This window comes from Lepidochelys kempii, chromosome 11 (genome assembly GCF_965140285.1).
Source record: "Lepidochelys kempii isolate rLepKem1 chromosome 11, rLepKem1.hap1, whole genome shotgun sequence".
In the NCBI taxonomy this organism is placed as follows: domain Eukaryota; kingdom Metazoa; phylum Chordata; order Testudines; family Cheloniidae; genus Lepidochelys; species Lepidochelys kempii.
The window spans coordinates 58,668,335-58,690,309 of record NC_136390.1 but is presented as its reverse complement, the minus strand read 5'-3'; the positions used below and the strand labels follow the sequence as shown (position 1 = coordinate 58,690,309).

At 42.6% G+C, this 21,975-nt stretch overlaps 1 protein-coding gene across 4 annotated transcripts in view; it reads right to left on the bottom strand.

The window, feature by feature from the left end:
* Window positions 1-21,975, bottom strand: part of SPATS2L (spermatogenesis associated serine rich 2 like) — a 146,268-nt gene that overhangs the window by 104,129 nt on the left and 20,164 nt on the right. For all 4 annotated transcript variants that reach the window (XM_073306331.2, XM_073306330.2, XM_073306332.2 and 1 more), the window contains exon 2: window positions 15,420-15,489. The gene's annotated coding sequence lies outside the window, so the exon portion shown is untranslated. The remainder of the gene's footprint in view (window positions 1-15,419; window positions 15,490-21,975) is intronic.

Genomic DNA, 21,975 nt, shown 5'->3' with positions numbered 1-21,975 from the left:
AAATCACAGATAAAAGGTAAAAACTGTATTGAAGGTAAACATAAAATTCATCAAGCTGCATTTTATCTTGTACCCCATATAATGATATCTAGATGAATGGAAGGCAAGAGACTAGAAATAAAATTTAAATTCAACTGAGGGGGTTCTAATGATATTGTAAACATTAAAAACTGACCATTTATGGTATCATTAAAAATGTGGTAATCAATCTCTCTCACTCCCTGTCCTTTTTCAAAAATACATCTATAAAATATGGAGAAGTTCAATCTTTATACACTTATAAAATATTTTATTATAGAAAAATTAATCAAGCATTTGTTAAAGAAGGGACACACCTAACATTTAGTTCACACACTAACTGTTTTAAGAAACCATATTAGAGTCAGTTTAGGCAGAGCATGATTGGTAGAAACTCTGTCACGCTCTATATGGGTTGAAAAAGGAGTACAAATGATTCCTTTAAAAACCCCAATATTTTATCCATCTGTCGTTAAGAAAGCATACAATGCTATTATGCTTTCTGAGCAAGTAATGGGAACAGGGAACATAAGAACACTACAAGATTTTTGGAACTGTTCTTTCATTAGGTAACACTAGGTAAGAGTCTGAAAACCACCTAAAGCCAGATCCTCAAAGGTCTTTTAGATGCCTAAGTCTCACTGAAATTTATGGGAGTTAGGTGCCTAAATAGCTTTGAAGAATTGAGCCTAAGTGACTCATGAGCGTCAACAGGACTTGTGCTCCCAAGTCACATAGGCTCTTCTGAAAATCCCTCCTGTTCTGTTTCTCATCCTGACTTTTAAGAGAGTTTCACATCTCCATTCATCCCAGACAGGAAAGGTTACACAGAAATGTCCTGTTCAGAGCAGTATGCAAAATCTCAGTTGTAGGAAACTGATGCACAGAGTGAGATCTTCTCTTATTTCTGTATTATTTAAATCACACTGTACCATATTTAAGCCTCATTTTTACTTTGGTTTTGTATGCACTTCCAAGGTATATGATCATGGATTTCTGCTTGCCTCCAACAGCCATCCAAATGTGCCTGGGAAGACTCCCGGGCAGTGACTAGAGCAGAGGTGGACAAACTACGGCCTGCGGGACCGTCCTGCCTGGCCCCTGAGCTCCTGGCCTGGGAGGCTCGCCCCCGGCCCTACCCCCGCTATTCCCCCTCCCACACTGCCATGTGGGCAGCAGGGTTGCGAGCTCCTGCCACTCTGAACGCATGGTAAGGGGGCGGCGGTGGCGTGCATGCGGTGGTGAACAGGTTGGGTAGTGGGTCCTGGGGGGCAGTCAGGGGACAGGGAGCAGGAGGCGGTTGGATGGGGCGGAGGTTCTGGGGCAGCTGGGGAACAGGGTGGGTTGGGTAGGGCATGGGAGTCCCGGGGGGCCTGTCAGAGGGTGGGGCAGTCAGGATAGGTGTGGGTTGATATATGTGGATAGGTCGGGGCAGTCAGGCAGCGGGGAGGGTTGAATAGGGGGTGGGATCCCGGCAGGGTGGTTTGGGGCTAGGGATCCCAGGAGGGGGCAGTCAGGGGATGGGAAGTGGGAGGGGGCGAATAGGGGGCGGGGGCCAGGCTGTTTGGGGAGGCACAGCCTTCCCTACCCGGCCCTCCATACAGTTTTGCACCCTGATGTGGCCCTTGGGCCAAAAAGTTTGCCCACCCCTGGACTAGAGTGTAGATTTAGTTGGTTTAAACTGAGGTGTCAGTGCTTTCAACCACCCCTTCACTGTAGACTATTCTTTTTCCTCATGGACCACCTGATCCGTTCATTCTCTTCCACAGCTCTTGTGCAATGCCTTTCATCTAAGGAAACGAGCAGTCTCCAATGAAAATGCAACACTACTTCATAGTCAGTCACTAGCAGGTGCCAAAATGTGATGAGTTATATCCTGTTCTCCCAAGATCTCTTCAAGATAATATCCTAGAACCAGTAAAGAAGGGGCTGGTGATGATATAACCATTGCCCCTACCTCTTCCCTGGGGTTCTTGCAGGGAAGAGCAGCTTTAAATTCCTGCACTACTCCAATGACATCCCTACTGACAGAGGCTACCTGAGATGAATCAATCATCCCTTGGTTTACCAAGCCCTTTCCCTCTACCAGGGAAGGCCCATCCACTGTAGGGACTGTGCCAGCCAGCTCTGGGCCCTGTAGCAGAGCAAGAGTTGTGAGCAGCTTGCATTGATGATGAACCTTTTGTCACTAGGGTTTGAAGTATGGGTTCTCCTGGCTTCCGCTCTATGAGTGAATCTGACTCACTGTATATTATTCAGCATGAACTGGATGTGTCTCGAGTCCTAGGATTAATATGCAACTCCTCTCACTAATATAACTGTGTACAACTAGTGGCTGGATTCAGCTACTCAGAGTAGATAAAACAGTCCTCTCTCATATGCAGTGTGAAGAGGATTTCTCCCAGCATTTTAGAAAGAACCAGCTTTGAAAGAAAATTCACTTTCCATAACAGAGTTTGCCAAAATAAACATTTGAATCTCACTCTTCACTAAGTGTCTGGAAGAGTCTTGCGAAACATGGTGATAAAGAGCAGTGAAATATAAAAATCCTCTCTGCAAAAACTACACACTCCCTCTAACAATTTTTTCCACTGTAAAATCAGAGTTAACTTCCAATTTCCACAAACTGTATATTATCTACTAGTCATTCTAGCCAGGTATTTGAGTCATTCAAAATAATTTACACTGTCTCTGATTTTAGCTTAGCACAAACTGTAGATCAATTTATTTCTGCTGCTGCCCAAATTTGTACTGCTACATGGACTGCGGCATGTCTGAATACTAATGCCTGAACTAGCAGGATAGCTTTTTCTTTTAATCACAGTCGTATTTTTTAGGGCTGTCAAGTGCTTAAAAACATTAATCGCGATTAATCGTGTGATTAATCAGACTGTTAAACAATAATAGAATACCACTTATTTAAATATTTTGGATGTTTTCTACATTTTCAAATATATTGGTTTCAATTACAACACAACACAAAGTGTACAGTGCTCACTTTATATTTATTTTTGATTACAAATATTTGTGCTTAAAAAACAAGAAAAATAGTATTTTTCAATCACCTCATACAAGTACTGCAATACAATCTCTTTACCATGAAAGTTGAACTTATAAATGTAGAATTATGTACAAAAATAACTGCATTCAAAAATAAAACAATGTAAAACTTTAGAGCCTACAAGTCCACTCAGTCCTATTTCTTGTTCAGTCAGTCACTCAGACAAACAAGTCTGTTTGCATTTGCAGGAGATAACGCTGGCGACTTCTTGTTTACAATGTCACCTGCAAGTGAGAACAGGTGTTCACATGGCATTGTTGTAGCTGGCGTCACAAGATATTTACGTGCCAGATGCATTTAAAATCCATACATACCTTCGTGCTTCAACCACCATTCTAGAGGACATGCATCCATGCTAATGATGGGTTCTGGTAGATAACGATCCAAAGCAGTGCAGACCGACGCAGGTTCACTTTCATCATCTGAGTCAGATGCCAGCAGCAGAAGGTTGATTTTCTTTTTTGGTGGTTCGGGTTCTGTAGTTTTTGCATCAGAATGTCACTCTTTTAAGACTTCTGAAAGCATGCTCCATACCTCGTTCCTCTCAGATTTTGGAAGGCACTTCAGATTCTTAAACCTTGGGTCGAGTGCTGTAGCTCAGGGGTTCTCAACCTCTTTCTTTCTGAGGCCCCCCCAACATGCTATAGAAACTCCACGGTCCAGCTGTGCCACAACAACTGTTTTTCCTGCATATAAAAGCCAGGGCCGGCATTAGGGGGTAGCAAGCAGGGCAACTGCCCAGGGCCCCACACCACAGGGGGCATCGTAAAGCTAAGTTGCTCAGGCTTTGGCTTTAGCCCCAGGTGGTGGGGCTTCGGGCCCTGGGCTGCACTTCTGCCCAACGGGGCTTTGGCTTTCTGCCCTGGGTCCTAGCAAGTCTAACACCAGCCATGCTTCACGGACTCCATGAAACCTGCTCGCGACCCTCCAGGGGGCCCCGGACCTCTGGTTGAGAACCACTGCTGTAGCTATCTTTAGAAATCTCACATTGGTACCTTCATTGCGTTTTGTCAGATCTGCAGTGAAAATGTTCTTAAAATGAACAACGTGCTGGGTCATCATCCGAGACTGCTATAACATGAAATATATGGAAGAATGGGGGTAAAACAGAGTAGGAGACATACTATTCTCCCCCAAGGAATTCAGTCACAAATTTAATTATCGCATTATTTTTTTAATGAGAGTCATCAGCATGGAAGCATGTGTTCTGGAATGGTGGCCAAAGCACAAAGGGGCATAGGAATGGTTAGCATATCTGGCATGTAAATACCTTGCAATGCCAGCTACAAAAGTGCCATGCGAATGCCTGTTCTCACTTTCAGGTGACATTGTAAATAAGAAGCCGGTAGCATTATCTCCCGTAAATGTAAACAAACTTGTTTGTCTTAGCAATTGGCTGAACAAGAAGTAGGACTGAGTGGACTTGTAGGCTCTAAAGTTTTACATTGTTTTGTTTTTGAGTGCAGTTACATAACCAAAAAAAATAAATCTACATTTGTAAATTACACATTCATGATAAAGAGATTGCACTACAGTACTTGTATGAGGTGAACTGAAAAATATTATTTCTTTGTTTATCATTTTTACAGTGCAAATATTTGTAATAAAAATAATAATATAAAGTGAGCATTGTACACTTTGTATTTGGTATTGTAATTGAAATAGAGATATTTGAAAATTTAGATATTTAATAAATTTCAATTGGTATTCTATTGTTTAACAGTGCGATTAAAACTCCGATTAATCGCGATTAATTTTTTTAATCAGGATTAATTTTTTTGTGTTAACTGCGATTAATTAACAGCCCTAGTATTTTTTTAAAATAAATTACAGGGTCAATATAAGTATCATGGCGATTTAGGAGCCAGATTTTCAGAAGTGCTCAGCGTCCCAGAGCTCCCATTTACCAATGCTATAGTGTCTACAAGTCCAGGCTGCGATCGGGGCCTTGTTTACTGTGTGTACGTGGAGCATGTGGAAATAACAGTCCCTACCCCAAAGAGCTGACAATCCAAATAGGCCAGATTTGCAACAGTGCTCAGGCCATATGGGAGCTGTTGGTTGCGGAGTACTTTGGGGAAATCTGGCCTCTTCATTGTAGATGCTTTGGTAGGAGCTGAACTCTTTTGAAAATCTGGCCCCAATTATGGGTGCTGATCACTTCGTTCTGTCCCTAGAACTATACTCAAAATTGCAAGAAAGCAACTGGCAACAACAAAACAAGGGCTACACCATTTCAAACACAATCTGTGCCCTAGGCCATACCAAGAGCTCCCTGGACAGGGCACTGGATGGAGACTCATGAGACCAAGGCTCAATGCTTGGCTCTGCCACTGCTTTGCTGGGTGGTCCTGTGAAAGTCACTTCCTTCTTGAAAAGAAAAGGAGTACTTGTGGCACCTTAGAGACTAACCAATTTATTTGAGCATGAGCTTTCGTGAGCTACAGCTCACTTCATCGGATGCATACCGTGGAAACTGCAGCAGACTTTATATACACATCTCTGTATATCTGTGTGTGTATATAAAGTCTGCTGCAGTTTCCACGGTATGCATCCGATGAAGTGAGCTGTAGCTCACGAAAGCTCATGCTCAAATAAATTGGTTAGTCTCTAAGGTGCCACAAGTACTCCTTTTCTTTTTGCGAATACAGACTAACATGGCCGTTACTCTGAAACTTCCTTCTTGGTGCCTCAGTTTCCCCCATCTGTAAAATGGAGGATAAATGATACTGATTTCTTTGTAAAAGGTTTTGAGATCTAAGGATGCAAAGCACTGTATAAAGGCTAATTATTATTATTGTTGTGTACAAAGCTTCATGCAAAGCAACCTCAATTTACTGTGGTTTTGCTTCCCCAGTTGCAAATGAGATTTCTCTGTATTTCAGCTGTACATTTTTCCGCAGGGGAAGGGGACAGACAGGCAGGCTATACTAGGGAATTTTTGCACCCCCTGCAAACCTTGGAGGGAGCAGTTTGGAGCAGGACAGAGTAAGGGCTAAGGATCCATCAGAGGCCCACAAAAAGAGGTGCAGAAGGGCAGCAGCTGCTACTTCAAGCTAGGGATCCAATGCCCACTGAATTCAATGGAAAGACTCTCATGGACTTCAGTGAGCTCTGATCCATGGCCTTACACTGTAATAAAAGCTAAAGAAGGGCTGCACTGCAGCCCTAAGGAGGTATGTGAGGGTGGGAGGAGGTGGAACTTTAGACCCTCACCTCCCACTTAATCCCCAAATAACTCAGAGAGTATGTGGGGATGGGTGAATTTCACCAACCAGAAGAATGCAGTTCCAGTGCTCTGTAGAGTCTTGGCAGCAGCCCAGGCTCCCCACCTTCAAGTACGGACCTGTACCAATACTTCACGCTTTCTCACTTGGCTCAAACTGCTGCTGTGACCCTCAATACACATAGATTCCTCCTACACACGACACCCAGCAAGTACTATTGCTCAAACTGCTGCTGTGACCCTCAATACACATAGATTCCTCCTACACACGACACCCAGCAAGTACTATTTTTGAACTGTGACAATATTCTAAGCAGTTTGTAGTATTAAAGTCTTCATTCACAACTAACTGTCCTGGCAGACAGGATAACAGGCTTCAGCATGTAGGAAAACCACTTTGTCAGCCCTGCCATGAGTTTGTATCTGTGGTTTAGCCACTTCTGAGTTGTGCAGCCCTGGCATCAGGTAGGCATCAGACGAGATCTGTGGTTAGATTCAGAACAGAACAGAGCTGTGTTGCTCGCCTCAATGGACCCAACAATTTTGGCTGAACAGAAACATCTCTCTGTGGTTACTCCATATGTGGACTTTCTCCCACTAACACACTTGAAAAAGCAAGACATACACACACAAAGAAATTTACTTGGGATAAGATTCTGCTCCTATAGCCACACAGCAGCTCTTGACTGGTTGCTGCTCTCCTTAGATGGGCAGAGGTCTCAATCATGAAAAAGTGGGAGAGGAATGTGGGACAGCGGATCTGAGAGCAGAACTGCGTCCATGGTAGTTTGTCAGGGGTTTTCCTTGCTATTGGGGACCAAACATTAGCCTCCTCCCTCACATCCAGAGCTGAGTGAACAATGACTTGTCTGTTCATTCCATCTCCCTGTTGTCAAACTGTGTGCAAGCACAATGAGCTTGCTGGAGGGAAGGTGCAAGGAATGTTTCCTCCCACTAACCCCTTGTGCACCTTGCATTGGGACAAGGGACAAATCACAGTCCAGGCACCCTCGGAATCGCTCCTTCCTACTGCCCCTATGGCTATAGCCCCTTTGCATTGTCCTGCACAGTGGCTTGGTGCACTGGGATGAACAAGTGGCACAATCCAAAGGAATGGTACAGCATGCCAGCTCCCTCTACATGGCAAGGAAGGACTGGGCCTCCTAAATCACAACCCCTCTGAGAGCTCCCCTAGAGGAGAGGTGCAGCTCCCAGTCTGGCAGTTTGACTTGCTGTATTTCTACAAATAGGTCCACTCATCACAATTTTTCAATGAATCTTTTCTGCAAAGCCGTGTTTCAACCTATAGATGGCTTGCAAATTTTTCAATGCGAGTATATGTGAACACATTTGATATTCACGATTTGATGTTTACACTGTGTGAATTGGTTATCTGTGTCACATGGCATTGTTTTTATTCCTCAACTGGATTATTTTACAACAATAGACGCACTAAGAGCTTTAAAATGCCCAAATTGAGCACTTATGGTGCAAATTCTTGGGCAACAATACATTCACAAAGCCATTGGTGACACTTTCTGATGCCAAGAACAAAAACTCATCCATGCTGCTGTTCATAGAAAGAAAATAAGAGAGGCCATGAATAACGATGGAGCAAATTCTCAGTGTACATTCTAAATATAAAGCTCATCTTAAAGAACTAAGAACTTCATTAACCTTTGTGACTTCCTAATAAAGTGTTTGTGAAACCCCAGTTCAAGTTCCTATTTTGATGTAAGTGTGATCAGTTAAATCCGACAGGAGAAGTGCTTATTGTGTTTCTTGTGTCACACAACCCCAAGTGTAATTTTTCATTTAATGAAGCATTTAGAGTCAAAAATAAAACGTTGCCAGGAAGAACAAAGATACTGATAAGGAAGTGACTCATCGAAGTTCTCCACAAAGCTGAACTCAGTTTTTCACCCTGCTTCAGATTTTTTTGATATTTCATTTCCTGAGGTAATCGCACAACTTTAATTTTTAACGTATGTTAGTTTTGGAAGGACTTTATCTGGCATTCTGATAAACACAGACTTTTGTGTTTCAAAACTAGAGTAGTTCCACACTATTAATGTGGAAAACTGCACAAGAGATCAGCCAACAATAGCTGCGTGTTTATAAGTGGTCACAGAATTACACATACTTTTCTTATTCAGGCCAAATGGCCACCTTTAGTTCAGACTTCTGCTCCCAAATCCACATAGTGGAACTCTGACATGATCTTCTCTCAATGTCTCCAAGACAGCAAATTGCTTAAACCCATGCTGAAGTTCAACTGAATTCTGTGGGATGTAAATAAATGCTTAAGTAATTTTCCACATAGGGATTAATTCACGCATGTGCATTAGTGCTTTTCTGAACTGTGTGCAAAACTCACAGTGGTACTAATGAGAATCTCACACGGAGGGAGAACACCATAGCCAAGAAATTGCCACGACGAAGATCCGAGAGCAGAATTTTTACCTACTTGAGATTCTTTTTTAGAGTGACATTCAACTAAAAAATCACCCCAAAACCATTTTGAAATAAAGCAATACGCTCATCTTAAATATGTGTGGTAGAGCTTGCCTCCAATATTCACTGTTCCCTACTTCCTATTATTTATCTACCTACTTATATAGCCCCCAGCACCGTAGCATCCTATAATTATAGAACATATCCTCACAGGAACCCTGTGAGGTAGAGAAGTATTCTTATTCTCATTGTACCAATGGGGAACTGAGGTACAGAGAGATTATATCCAAGATTTTCAGACTAATGTTTTTGGAAAAGATCTGATTTTCAGAAAGTGCTGAGCATCCACCCTGTGAAAATAAATGCTTATAAGGTGTGGGCATCCAAAACCACTACTCACTTTTTAAAATCTTGGTTTAAGTGATTTGTCCAAAGTCATATATTGACAGAATCCATTGATTTCAGTGGAGCTACACTTATTTCTACCAGATGAGTACCTGCTCCACAAAGTCTACAGGAGGCAAAGCCAGGAACTGAACCCAGAGCTTCAGAGTCTCAGTTCAGTGGGTTTTTGTCTGTGTTGCAAACTTGTGGCTAAGGCTAAGGCCTTAGCCGCAAGACTGCTCTTCTGCCCATTTCTCAGCCTCAGCCATGTAACACAAACACAAAGCCAGTCCCTGCCAAGAAGTCTTGCATTCTACAAAGCAGACACATTAATCCTGCCTCTGTGTGGGGGATGCACTAAATGACCTCTTGAGATCCCTTCCAGCCCTACACTTCTATGATTCTAAGACAGGAAGCACTGGGGAGCCCAGACTCGGAAATAAAAGTAGTTTTGATTTTACTGAAGACATTATAAGATCTTCTTGTGAGGATTGTGGAAGGAGTGGATGTTCAGGATGGATCTGGATGAGATGAAGGATGGTGGTTTGATTAACACAATGAGGGATGTCATCCCTTCCATGGGGTAGAAAATGCCCAGAGACTGGAGTAGAAAATGTGTGTCTAAATCTCCCATTTGAGAGCTGAGAGCACAACATTGCTCATGAAGTGAGAGTCATTAAAAGACCTGCCCAGCTTTCATAATGCAGAAGTTCATGTAAACTCATGTGGGCCTTTCAGGGTATGTCTGCTAGGTGGTATGATTTCCAGAGCAGACAGACAGACTCCCACTAGTACTGCTCCAGCTAGCATGCTAAAAATAGCATTGTGGTTGATGCTGCATGAATAGAGGCTCAGGCTAGCTGCCAGAGACAAAGGCTGCTTAACCCTCTGGGTCTAAGCTCAGGTGGTCAGATCAAGCTGCTGCTGGTGCTACAACGTTCATATTACTATTTTTAGCATGCTAGCTCGAACAGAGCTAGAGCAAGTCTATCTACTTATGCTGGGAATCACATTCCAGTTGCAATGTAGACATATCCTTGGTCTATTTTCAGCACCCACAAGGTGCAGAAGCTAGGGGAAACTTCTAAGGCCCATAGGTGTCCAGGGTGGAGGCTGAGTGCTGAAGAAATCATAGAATCATAGGACTGGAAGGGACCTCATCTAATCAAGTACCCTGCACTCAAAGCAGTATTATCTAGACCATCCCTGACAGGTGTTTGTCTATCCTGCTCTTAATGTGCAACAGCAGGAGACAGTGCTAGAATCAGCTTTACATCTGTTTAGCTTAGGCATTTTGTGATATGCCCGTTGCCACAACTGCTATGTGCCTTGTACACAAATTAGAAAGCAGCAGTTCCATCCAAAATGACCTTAATCTCCATCTGTCTGTTATGTATGCTATTTTCTTCAGAGGAGTGGCACAAGTCTGTGATATGATCCAGAATTCTTATTAAGTAGTAGAGTTCTGGTTAAGTTAAGTACACTTGATGGGGCATATTATTTTGCTACAGATATGATTCACAGTTGTCACCATGATGCACGTCACAATCACTTAGCATTTCACTGCTGCAGCAGGGATAGACACAGATCTTCCTTCTCCAAAAGCACAGGTCCATGCTGCTTGAGCTAAGGGATGATCTCCATTAATTGTAAGCCATACAGGGCTTGTGATGCTCAGGGAACATCTACAAAGGAGCTGAGAGGTGTAATGCCCAGCTTGGGGAGTCATACATGGGCTAGCGCTGCTGGAGCTAGTGTCTAAAAATAGCAGTGTTGCCATAGTAACATGAGCAGCGGCTCAGGCTAACCTCCTGAGTACAATCCTGTCCGACACCCCGCCCCCGCCCCCCGGAATGTACTTTGGTGGCTAGCCCAAACCGCCACCTGTGCCATCCAAGACACACTGCTGTTTTAGGAGCTAGCTTGAGCAGAGCCAGCGCCTATAGATGAAGCAAGATGGGAATCGCACCTCCCAGCCGCTGTGTAGATGTATCGTCAGTTGCGCAGTTCCGATTCCATCCAGTGGAGGCAGTGGTACGTATCTTGTCATTTCATGACAGTGTTCTGTTTAATGTGAAACAACCTTCGGCTTATGGTGGGTTTGTTAAGCTGTCATGGTGAAGCTGCATGGAAAATCTTGTCCTTTTCTATATTTTATGTGCATATAGGATAGAAATTGGAGTGACAAGGCATTTCACTTATCTGCAGATTACAGCACTGTGAAACCTAGGCCTGGGCAGGCCACAGCACAGCAGCTAGTAGGAACAATTTTGAAACTAAATTGATTTGTGTTTTGTTGATTGTATGGATTCTTTTCCACTTGGTTTCATTTCTGTTTATCTGAGTTGTTAGCTCCTTACACATTGCCTTACGATGATACCAGAAATAATTAGCTCATATTATATTGTCTCACTCCTCACCCCATCCCTTTTTTCCTATGTGTTTGAGTTTCTGTGAAGGTCTATCACGGTTTGCAGCTGAACGACATGCTGAATTTATATTCTGAGCTCATCCAGTACTTTGTGCAAGATGATCCTTTGAGGAAGATAGAAAAGGGCAGCTACTTAGAGGGAGAGAAAATGAATTTGATCAAGCTATAAAGTAAAATGCAGTAAAGGTTCATTTTTGTAACCGCAAAAATTCAAAGGTGACCAGAAGCCAGTATTTTTCTCTCTTTCAAGAATATATTTGTTTAAACATATCAAGGATTTCGTTCTGCTAATCAGTATCTGAAACCAGCAGGTCCATTTCTGTCCTGTATGTATGAGAATGTGAGCTGAAATCTGTAGCAAACTGGACTAACTGTGAGTACATGATTCCAATGGGGTTTATAGGTTTTTAATATTTTCAAGGTCACAGAGGTGAAAATTAAATAATTTAACAATAGTCTTCAAGGCTGATACATTGACTTGGAAATCAGTGCATCTGGGTGCACGTCCCCTCTCTGTCACAGACTTTGTGTGTAACCTTGGGTAATTCACTTATAATCTCCCTGTGCCTCAGTTTTTGCTCTGTAAAATGGGGAAAATAGTACTGCCATCCCTCACAGGAGAAATATTTGTGAGGCGCTCAGATACTATGGTGCTGAGGTCCATAGGAGACCTTCTTTCTCAAACATTTGTGCAAACACACCCCCGTGTGCTCTTCCAGTACATATTCAGCTCTTGTCAAGATCTGTAGAACAAATACCTAGATTCCTCGTGTTGAATGAGTTATAAATCCAGTTTTTGCTTTTTTCCTGCTGTATTTACCAACATATCAACTCTTTTTTATACTATAGTCAACTAGGCTACCAAATTTTACTAATTTTATAAAGGAGCCTCCAATAGAATTAACCTACTGTGCTTTGCAAAGTAATTTTTCTTTGAAAATGTGCAACAGGCTTAAACAGAGAGTTGTTACATGGCAAAACTACAAAGCCATGTACAGCTGAATGTTTAGAGAAGGTGGTATCGTAGACATGTACACCCATTATTTAACAATTTAAAACCCAGTGGCCATAAACTGTAGCTGTCACAGAGGAAAGCAAAAACAAACAAAACATGGTGGTGTGAAGCAAAGGCTTCTATAGACAAATTCTGTTCTCATACATTTGCAACCCAGGAGTATGGCCAAGTATATGGTAAATAATTACTTGTCTAGCTATTAGCTCTACCCACTAGAGTTGAGTGAATGATCAAGTCAGTTTCTGACCAAGCTTTGAGCTGTCAGAAACGATGGCCTGTCTGTAGTGCAGAATATTGTGCGGCACATCTCCATCCCTCTTAGGAAATGGTATAACACAAGAATTTCTCAGTTGAGTACTGCTAACTTTTCATAATTCCGTTAAGAGGTTATTGACGTCCTGCTATAGTTGGTCTTCCAAATAAGAACCATAACTTGCATCTTTGTAAAAACAACGTTTGTCCATGGATAATCTGTGAAGGATCTAAATTTGTGAAATGGATTGTCTGCCCAGCTCTGGATGGCAGTGTACCAGAGCACACAACCCACTACAGGAATCTCCTTGTTAGAATCCAGCTGGCTGGAATTCCAGACCAAAGGTCTTACCCATGGAACAATGTGTGAAAGTACATGGTTTAGTTCGCAGGATTTATGCAACTGTTCTAGTTTTGACTTGTAGTTTTTATAGTGGATGTCTCCTAGACCTCCAGAGGTAGTGCACTCTCATGAAATTAGCAGACTCCCCTCAGAGAGGCTGTCCAGCTAGTGTGTATAAAGGTGGAATAGCCATCGTCTCACCTCCTCCCCACCCTCTTTGGATCACCATGCATTAGCAAGCAGCTGATCCTATACTCTCCTGAGGACAGAGACAGCACCTGTGGTTGGCTGAGGTTGACTGTGCCTGGGAAGGAGGAAGATTTGGAGCAAATAATCAAGCAATCAGTTTGCAAACACCTAGAAGATAATAAAGTAATAAGTAACAGCATGGATTTATCAAGAACAAACCTTGTCAAACTAATCTAATAGCTTTCTTTGACAGGGTAACAAACCCCGTGGATAGGGGGGAAGTGGTAGATGTGGTATATCTTAACTTTAGTAAGGGTTTTGATACTGTCTTGCATGACCTTTTCATAAACAAATTAGGGAAATACAACCTAGATGGAGCTACTTTAAGGTGGATGCAAAACTGGTTGGAAAACTGTTCCCAGAGAGTAGTTATCAGTGGTTCACTGTCAAGCTGGAAGAGCATATCAAAGGGGTGCCGCAATAATTGGTCCTGGGTCTGGTTCTGTTCAATATCTTCATTAGTGATTTAGATAATGGCATAGAGAGTGCATATCTGTAGCAAAATAATGTGTCCCATCAAGTGTACTTAACTTGTTGTGGCAATGGACATATCACAAAATGCCTAAGCTAAAAAGATGTAAAACTGATTCTAGCACTGTCTCCTGCTGTTGCACATTTACAATGGGGAGAGGGCCAAGACTGATCATTTTGCGGAGTCCGACAGAAATCAGCAGTATTAAAAGTTAATTTTTCCTGGTGGAGTTGTGGTTTGTAAAGTGACTGGAACTGTTTAAGCTGGTAGTCTCCTCCACACCCCACTAAAAAAAGGAAAAAGGGACTTCTCATTTCTTATAGAACATGTCTCTTAGGATTTAAAAGCTTAGGGCCAGATTGTGGCCAGTCCTTACATGAGCACACAAGGCGGAAAGGGATCAAAGAGCCTCTCCACGTTAGCCTATGAAGCGTCTGCCAGCTATTACAAAAGTGCAGAGATAGCTCAGGGCTGTTCCATACCCCTTGTCATTTTTGTTGCCCTTTTCTGAACCTTTTCTAATTCCAATATATCTTTTTTGAGATGGGGCGACCCCATCTGTACACAGTATTCAAGATGTGGGAATTTGATGTTGGAAAACATCAGGAGAACACTGATGGTCTAACAGGGCAGTAAAATGAAAAATAAATGGCATGGCAATGGGATAGAGATAATAATAAAGGAATTATTATTATTAGCAGATTTCTCTATCATTGGGCTACTTGTTTATCACATTGATATATCAAGGGCCATACAACATTCCTACATCTCTCATTTGTAGGACTTAATGGGATAATTAGACCAGCAATCATCCTATTCACTTGTGCATGCAAATTCAGGCTGTGTGTGCACACTAAGGATATGTCTACACTGGGAAAATACATCATGTTAGAACACTTGTTAATTGACTTGATTTTAAACGTGACTTAAGGTACAAATTTCAAAAGTGATTTAGGAGCCTAAGTGCCATTCTCAACAGTGACTTGAGGCAATTAGGTGCCGTGGGTCACTTTTGAATACAGAATTTAGACGCTTTTGAAAATTTTAAAATTTCGCCCTTAGTGTGGACAAGGATAATTGTATTTTAAAACATGTCAACTGGCCTTGGTAAACGTTAGGGTCCCCCCACAACCAACCACACTTATGGTTAACCAAGACCAGCTAACATTCTTAAACATGATTGTCCTTGTCCACACTATGGGCTATGTCATGTTCAACATTGTGTTAACTAACGTGTTTTCTAACAGGATGGACTTTCCCAGCATAGACATACCCCGAGTTCTTATTATCGGATGTGCTGAGCACCATCTACAACAGAAGTCAGCAGACATAGTAGGTGTTCAGCATGACTGAAAATCAATCTCTAAATGGATAGCTTTGTAAAAAACAAATGACAATAAGTAATTAGCAGGAGAGGATGACATGAATGTGGAGTCAAGAGTCTCAGAGACCAGTGATCTATAACACTATGTAAACTGTAAGGTGATTAGTGAGAAAAAAATTAGATGTCTCACCAAACCGAATGGCTCCAGTTTCTCTCCCTCGTTTTCTAGATAATCCAGTTGCCTGTATCTTCTGTAATAGCTGGAAATTACAAGAAGAATTATTAGTTACACCATTTCTGCTTATTGTTCTGGCTCTCTTGTCATGAGTGAGCTTTTCTTGAGCAAATCTCAAAACCTGATTGCAGTTGCCATCCAACCCCTTATGCAGACAAACACAGTGCCTAAATTTTGATATGTTGGGAGCCACATTGGCAGTTTGCCAAGAGCCCACAGCTCTTGCCAATTTGCATATAAATATACACAAGAAGTTTCTCAAAATCAAATGTACACAACCACAATTTGCCTGTACTTGTATGCCTATTCACAGATAAATTGAAACTGATTTCCTGCACTGGCAATGAAAACCTGTACTTTGTCAGTTTCGTCCTTCCCCTGCAGTTAGAGCAGGAGGGCAGTCCTGGGCTACAGTTTGGGACTTCATTGCCCACACTCCGGACACCTTTGGTTGTACTGTGATTATACTGGTCCGATCGCCACTTTAGTCAGACACTCAGACCCTTGTCATGACTTGCTCTGGAACAGCCATTTCAGCAGAGATAGCAAGTTCTGCTCACTGGCATCTTAACTAGCCCTTAATTCTCAAACTTCCTGAAGAGCAGACAGCCTTTGACAAATCTAGCTGGTTTGCTTTGTCTTCCTGGACTCATTTTTCCTTTGATAATACGAAATACTCACTCTTTATTACAGAATGGGAATATACGACTGTTCTCATATTTCACCCTTTTTATACACAGGGAAACAATACATTTTTCACAAAGGCCCCAGAGAGCCCTGTATGACATGAGTCCCACCTGAGCCGCAGCTTTTCTTTCAAAGCAGGATGCAAAGTTAATTTCTCCAGCATACAAAATAGCATGGTTCTCACTGAGTAACTGCCCCTGCAAAGGGTTTTTGCAGGTTAGATTGGAAGGGTCCTTTACAATCTAAACACATACTTTGCATGGCTTGCTGAATCTTAGATCACAATTACATTCGAAATCTAGTGGAGGAGTGGAATGCTTCAGAGTCTGATGCTTCACTGAGGAAATACGAAAGTCGTTAAGCTTGTTACAGTGTAATAAAGCTCTTCAGGGGTCAGACTGTGCATGGTAGGCATTGGCTTGAGTCTTAGGGGAGCCACACAGAGACCCCCGGCCCACAAGGGGAGTATGCCCATTTCTGTAGCCCTGAGAAGAGTGCAGAATGCTCCACTTTGTGCCTCCAGAAAGCTCTGGGAGGTGCATGAGAGGGGGCAAATGCTACGGCCCCACTTCCCCTCCGCCACTTTGGTGCCGGGAGGGAATATTCCGGGCCTCTGCCCAGGGAACATGGGTGGGACGGGGAGAATGGAGAAGGCTCATCGTGTCCTCTGCCTCATTTGTACGCCTGAATGGAGGCCTGGCACAATCTGAGCCCAAACAGACTCACCTAAAGATTTACTAGAGATTCAAAGTCAGCATATGTAACTTCTCTTTGCCATTCTATAGATTGGCATGTACGGTGCTGGTTATTTTAGCACTCTTGTCTTACACAGAGGGGAACAGTGCACAATTACAGTCATTGCACGTTGGAGGATTAGGGTATGTCTACACTGCACACTCCTTTCAGCGAGCATACAGTACATACACTGTGCGCCCCCTAGCATAGGTATAAATAGCAGTGCAGAAAGTGAGGCATTGCTTAGGTGTGTACAGACGCACCTGAACCCCAGGGTATATACCCTACATGGCACTCAATGTGCCCAAGCAGTGCCTCCCCCGTTTATACTGCTATTTTTAGCAGTGCAGCGTCCCACTGCTGGAGTCTTTCCTACCGCACGACAGACTTTGGCAGCGGGGAAAGGCTCAAGCAGGGGGAGGCAGCGGGGAAAGGCTCTGGCAGCTCCCTGCTGCCCAGCCTTTCCCTATTGCTTTCTCCCTGTCAGAGCCTTTCACAGCCACTTGTAGCTACACACCATAGTATTGTTGGTCACTGCAGCGAGTAGCTACATGTACCTTACATGCCACCACCAGTGGTGTCCAATATAGACATAGCCCCAGAGTCATATCAATGGTTCTGTAGTCATGGTTGTAAGACACTTTATATTCTAAGCCCCAATCTTGATTCCCTCTCCCTCCTAATCCTAAATCTGTAAGGGTGTGGGGAAGGGAAGGCTCCTCTCAGTCTAGGTATTGCTTATTCTAAGGTCAGGAGAACGTTTGTGGAAAATTCAAAATAAATCCAACAAGCCATCAAACAAGTTCCTTGACTTAGAAGAATGAATGGGTCTGTCTTTCACCCAATTGTTCTTGCTGTTTTTGTCCTATTGTATTTCAGGATTGGTTTGGGTTAGAAAATTACAAATAGTCTCATGTGCTTGTTCTCAAGGAGCACTCATGAGTGCACAGGATCACATTCATGAAGTGATTCAAATCAGAATTTCAACTCTTGTGCCTTGAGGTTTCTCATGGAAGTGGGCTATTTTTAAATTAGAGGAATAGTACAAAAATAATTTGAAGTCTTGAATCTCCTTATCTTCTGGACTCTCATAGCTTTAAAATGGTGAACGTGATTTTAAACAAAACAGCTAGATATCATTTTTAAAGTTTGCACAAAAGGAAAGTTTTATGGATATTGCAAAAGTTTTCTCCCTGCGGTAGCAGTGGCCAGAGCTCCGGGCCTTTTAAATTGCTGCCAGAGCCCTGCTTCTGGAGCCCCAGGATAGCAGCGCCATCCGGGAGCCCCCGGGGCTCTGGCAGCGATTTAAAGGGCCCAGGGCTCCTGGCCGCTGCTACTGCAGTGGAGCCCCTGGCTCTTTAAATCGTCGCCAGAGCCCTGCTGCCGGAGCCCTGGGGTGGAGACGGCGGCCGGGAGTCCCAGGCCTTTTAAATCTCAATGTAAAGGGCCTGGGGATTTAAATCTCAATGTTGAGGCCCTGTCCCCTGCTCAGGACTCTGGCATACTGGTAAGTCCTTTAAGTTACTTTCACCCCTGTTAGTATCTAACAGTAAATCATTCTTATAACTCCACTGTAAAATACTGGAACCACTGGAAGCTCAAAGATAGTTTAAAGGATGAATTGTAGGTTCTGCTGTAGCACAAGGCCTCAGAAAATTGGTGTTAGATAAAACAAATTCTACCTACTTCACAAGCTCCTACAGTATCATACTTCCAACACCCAGGAGTAAATTTGTTCATGACTGTGATGTTTACTTGCTATCTAAAGGCAGCTTAGCCTGTTTTCTATTTGTTTGTTCATTTGTTTGTTGAAGAAAATACAGTCCGGGTTTTTTTTGGCATCCATTACCGGTGTATTATTAATAATCCTGATGGGACAGACTAATTCCCCATCTCTCCCAGATGCATGAAATCACTCTTTTTCTCCTCACCAAGAAATCTGGTCATGCATTGAGCTTCCAGAGCAGCAGCATTCTTTGGGGAATTTTTAAAAATAAAACCATGTATAAATTGTATCAATGGATGCACATATCTTGGAGCAGTTATCTCTTGCAGCCTACTTGCAGAGTACTGTTTGCAACAGGGCTACATTAACTTGTACTAGGGAACTTTTAGTGCATGCCAGCAGGGTCCACGTGGGCCAGTTAGTGTACAACACACTTGCCTGCACTAGAATTTACACCCCTTTAATGTAGACTATGGCACTGTATAGATGCCCTAGGTAGATGTCTACACTGTGTTCATCTTGGTGATGCCTACGTACCATATGGCTGAATCAAGATCTGCTAACTTGATCCAAGGTGAGAATTTCTGCAAAGAATACAGGAGACCACACTTCTGGATGGTTCCCTCTATTACTGTGAAGTTACATTTCTTAATATTTGTAAAGTGCTTTGAGATGCTCAGGTGGAGGCTACATAAAATTGCATAGTATCGTTAATAATTACTGTTACCGTCCCAGATATGCCAGAGCACATCCACAGCAGTTTAAGCATATACATTTCCCTTCCCGCTCCAAAAAGAGTATATACATATACCCACTTCCAGGGGTGTGGCTTTATCAGTAACTAAAATAACAAAGCAAAGCTCATTTTAAGCTTCTGTCTTCAAGCTGTGGCTGCCTCAGAAAGACACTCCACTCTTTTTACATGCTGTTTGGGAGGTAACTAGAGCCACCTCCCAGCATGAACCAGCAGAGTTTGTATCTTTATGTAGGATTCCAATACCTGAATTCAGGGTGTGTCAGCAGAGGAGCCTAGCAAGCTGCAAAGAGGACTAGAAACTGCTTCTGCACACAGATAATACAATATACTGGAAAACATCTCTTAAAAGAAAGCTTATCTTACTACCCCAGTGCAGTGCTTGAGGCAAAAAGAGAAGGCCATTACGGAAGCTGCAGAGAATGAATCGTTTTGTTTTATTTGAATCTGTACAGTAGCTCAGCCTATAAATAGAAACCAGTATTTACATTTGCTTTACTTTATTTGAAAGTTGTGGGATTGACTGTAATCAAGCAACACCACAGAGCCTGGGAGAGCTAGTTAAGACAACCCTTGGGTACTCATATTAGCCACCTAGTGCTCAATGCTGAGAGGTGCAGTGTGCCCCCAATTCTTACTTACTTCATTGGGAGCTGAGGGTGCACAGCACCTTTCAGGATCAGGCCCTAATTCTTTTAATCTATAGGTCTGGTTTAAATCCCGATATGTCAAGTGTGGCCAGATAAATGTCCAAAGAAGTGTCAAGGTTCACAGTTAAAATGGATTTCTATGACCTATGTTAAAAAACGTTCCACAGTGTAATCAGAAAATCCCTAGAACGTAATCTAATAATTATTTAAAATTATTTTTAAGAAAGGTTCATCAAAAAAAATTAAAGTGTGTTCCAACAAATCCCCACAGTGGCATTATTCTGGGCACAAATGATCACCCTATCCATCTCTAGCAAGCCAGCATAATTAAGCATTCTACATCTACTATGATTAACAACTGGAGTTATCTGATTCACGGTTAACAACTATTTTCAACGGGAAAGTCCTCCACTTAATCTGTCCCTGGCCTCCCAACGGAATAACATGAGTTTCTGAATATTTCATATCTTTCCCAAGTGAAACTAGTTGTGCCCCCACTTTGTTGGTCGGGAAGGGCTACCAGAAGTTACACACTGACTTTTTCAGCTGCCCAAACAACAAACTAGAGATTTCCTTAATAATTATTCCAATAGGCTTTTTTGTTTGTTCGTTTTTAAATCACTCCACTGTACCTTGAAACAGTATGGCAGGCACATTCAGAAGATCCTCTGATGTCAGGATATGACTTTATAGACTTATAGACAGTGCTTTTCCGTTTTGTTTTAAAGATAAAATGAATTACTAATCAAAACAAACGCTAAACAGAAAACGTAGGTCTGAATATATAAAGTGCTTTAACTAAGCATGAGCTGGAATTTTAGGAGACAAAGCAAAGTGTATATCACACATACAACAAATAATGTGTGATGTAAACGACACTAACACCTTATATACTGAGACTGTGGTGCACTTTAGCAGAGGGAATTACAGTGGCTAAATGTAATGGGCATATATATGTTGTTAAAAAACCCTGGAAGATATAGAAAATATTACAGATATAGTGAGTACTGGATAGCTGCAGGGACTGGCAATCCAATTCACAGCTTTGGCTTTCCTGGTCACCATTTTAAATCCAGGCCAAGTCTCTAGGGACAAAAAATCATACTGTTCAATACAGTCCCCAACGGACAAGTAGCCACATACTGAAAATTATCGGCACAGTCAATACTGTTTTTGCAGGGTTATGATAAAAGCCGAAGACTGTATTAACACAAAAGTCACCGCTAGCAGCAGCGGTCCTTCCGTGTTACACTGAAACGCACGGACAGGGCGGTCTGGGGGATTTGTACTGTGGCTGCCTTTGCTGTGCTTGTTCTGTTGGTCAAGGGGAGACTTCAGGCCCCATGGACGTCAAGTCAGCACCTTCCGACTGGACTAAGTTCTCCTATATATATACAATTGCATAATCAGGCACAAAGCTTAATGGAGCTTAATGGACAATCACTTAATGGGATGATCTCTCCCAAGGCTACTTGGTGTGCAGGGGGAGGGAAATGATCGCTCTACACCATCCACAGGAGTGGTGCATATTACTCCCAACAGTGCATCAGCTTGGGTCCATGGGCCAGTGTAGTGGGAAATGGGGCATGGCCCCACCTCCTCCCACCCCTATCTGGGTGATGCGTTCTCTGGAAGGAGGCAGGACTGAGCATTCTCAGAGACTGCTGTTGTGATCTTCCCTTGCACACCTTCCGGTCCCATGCATTCATGCAAAGGCAGATTACGGTCTGACTCACTGTATTTTTTTCTGTACAGTTTGTTTCTGTGCTTGGGTTTTTACATCATGAAGTTCTCTGGGTTACAAATTTTCCCTCTGATATAAAGCCCTGAGCACACTGGTCTTTATTAAACACTCCATTTAGAAGACAGAAAAACTCTCATTCTTGCATACAAATTCTAAGAACGGGGTTGTAATGGAACTACGTGATGTTTGTACAGATTTGTACAGAGAAATGAATA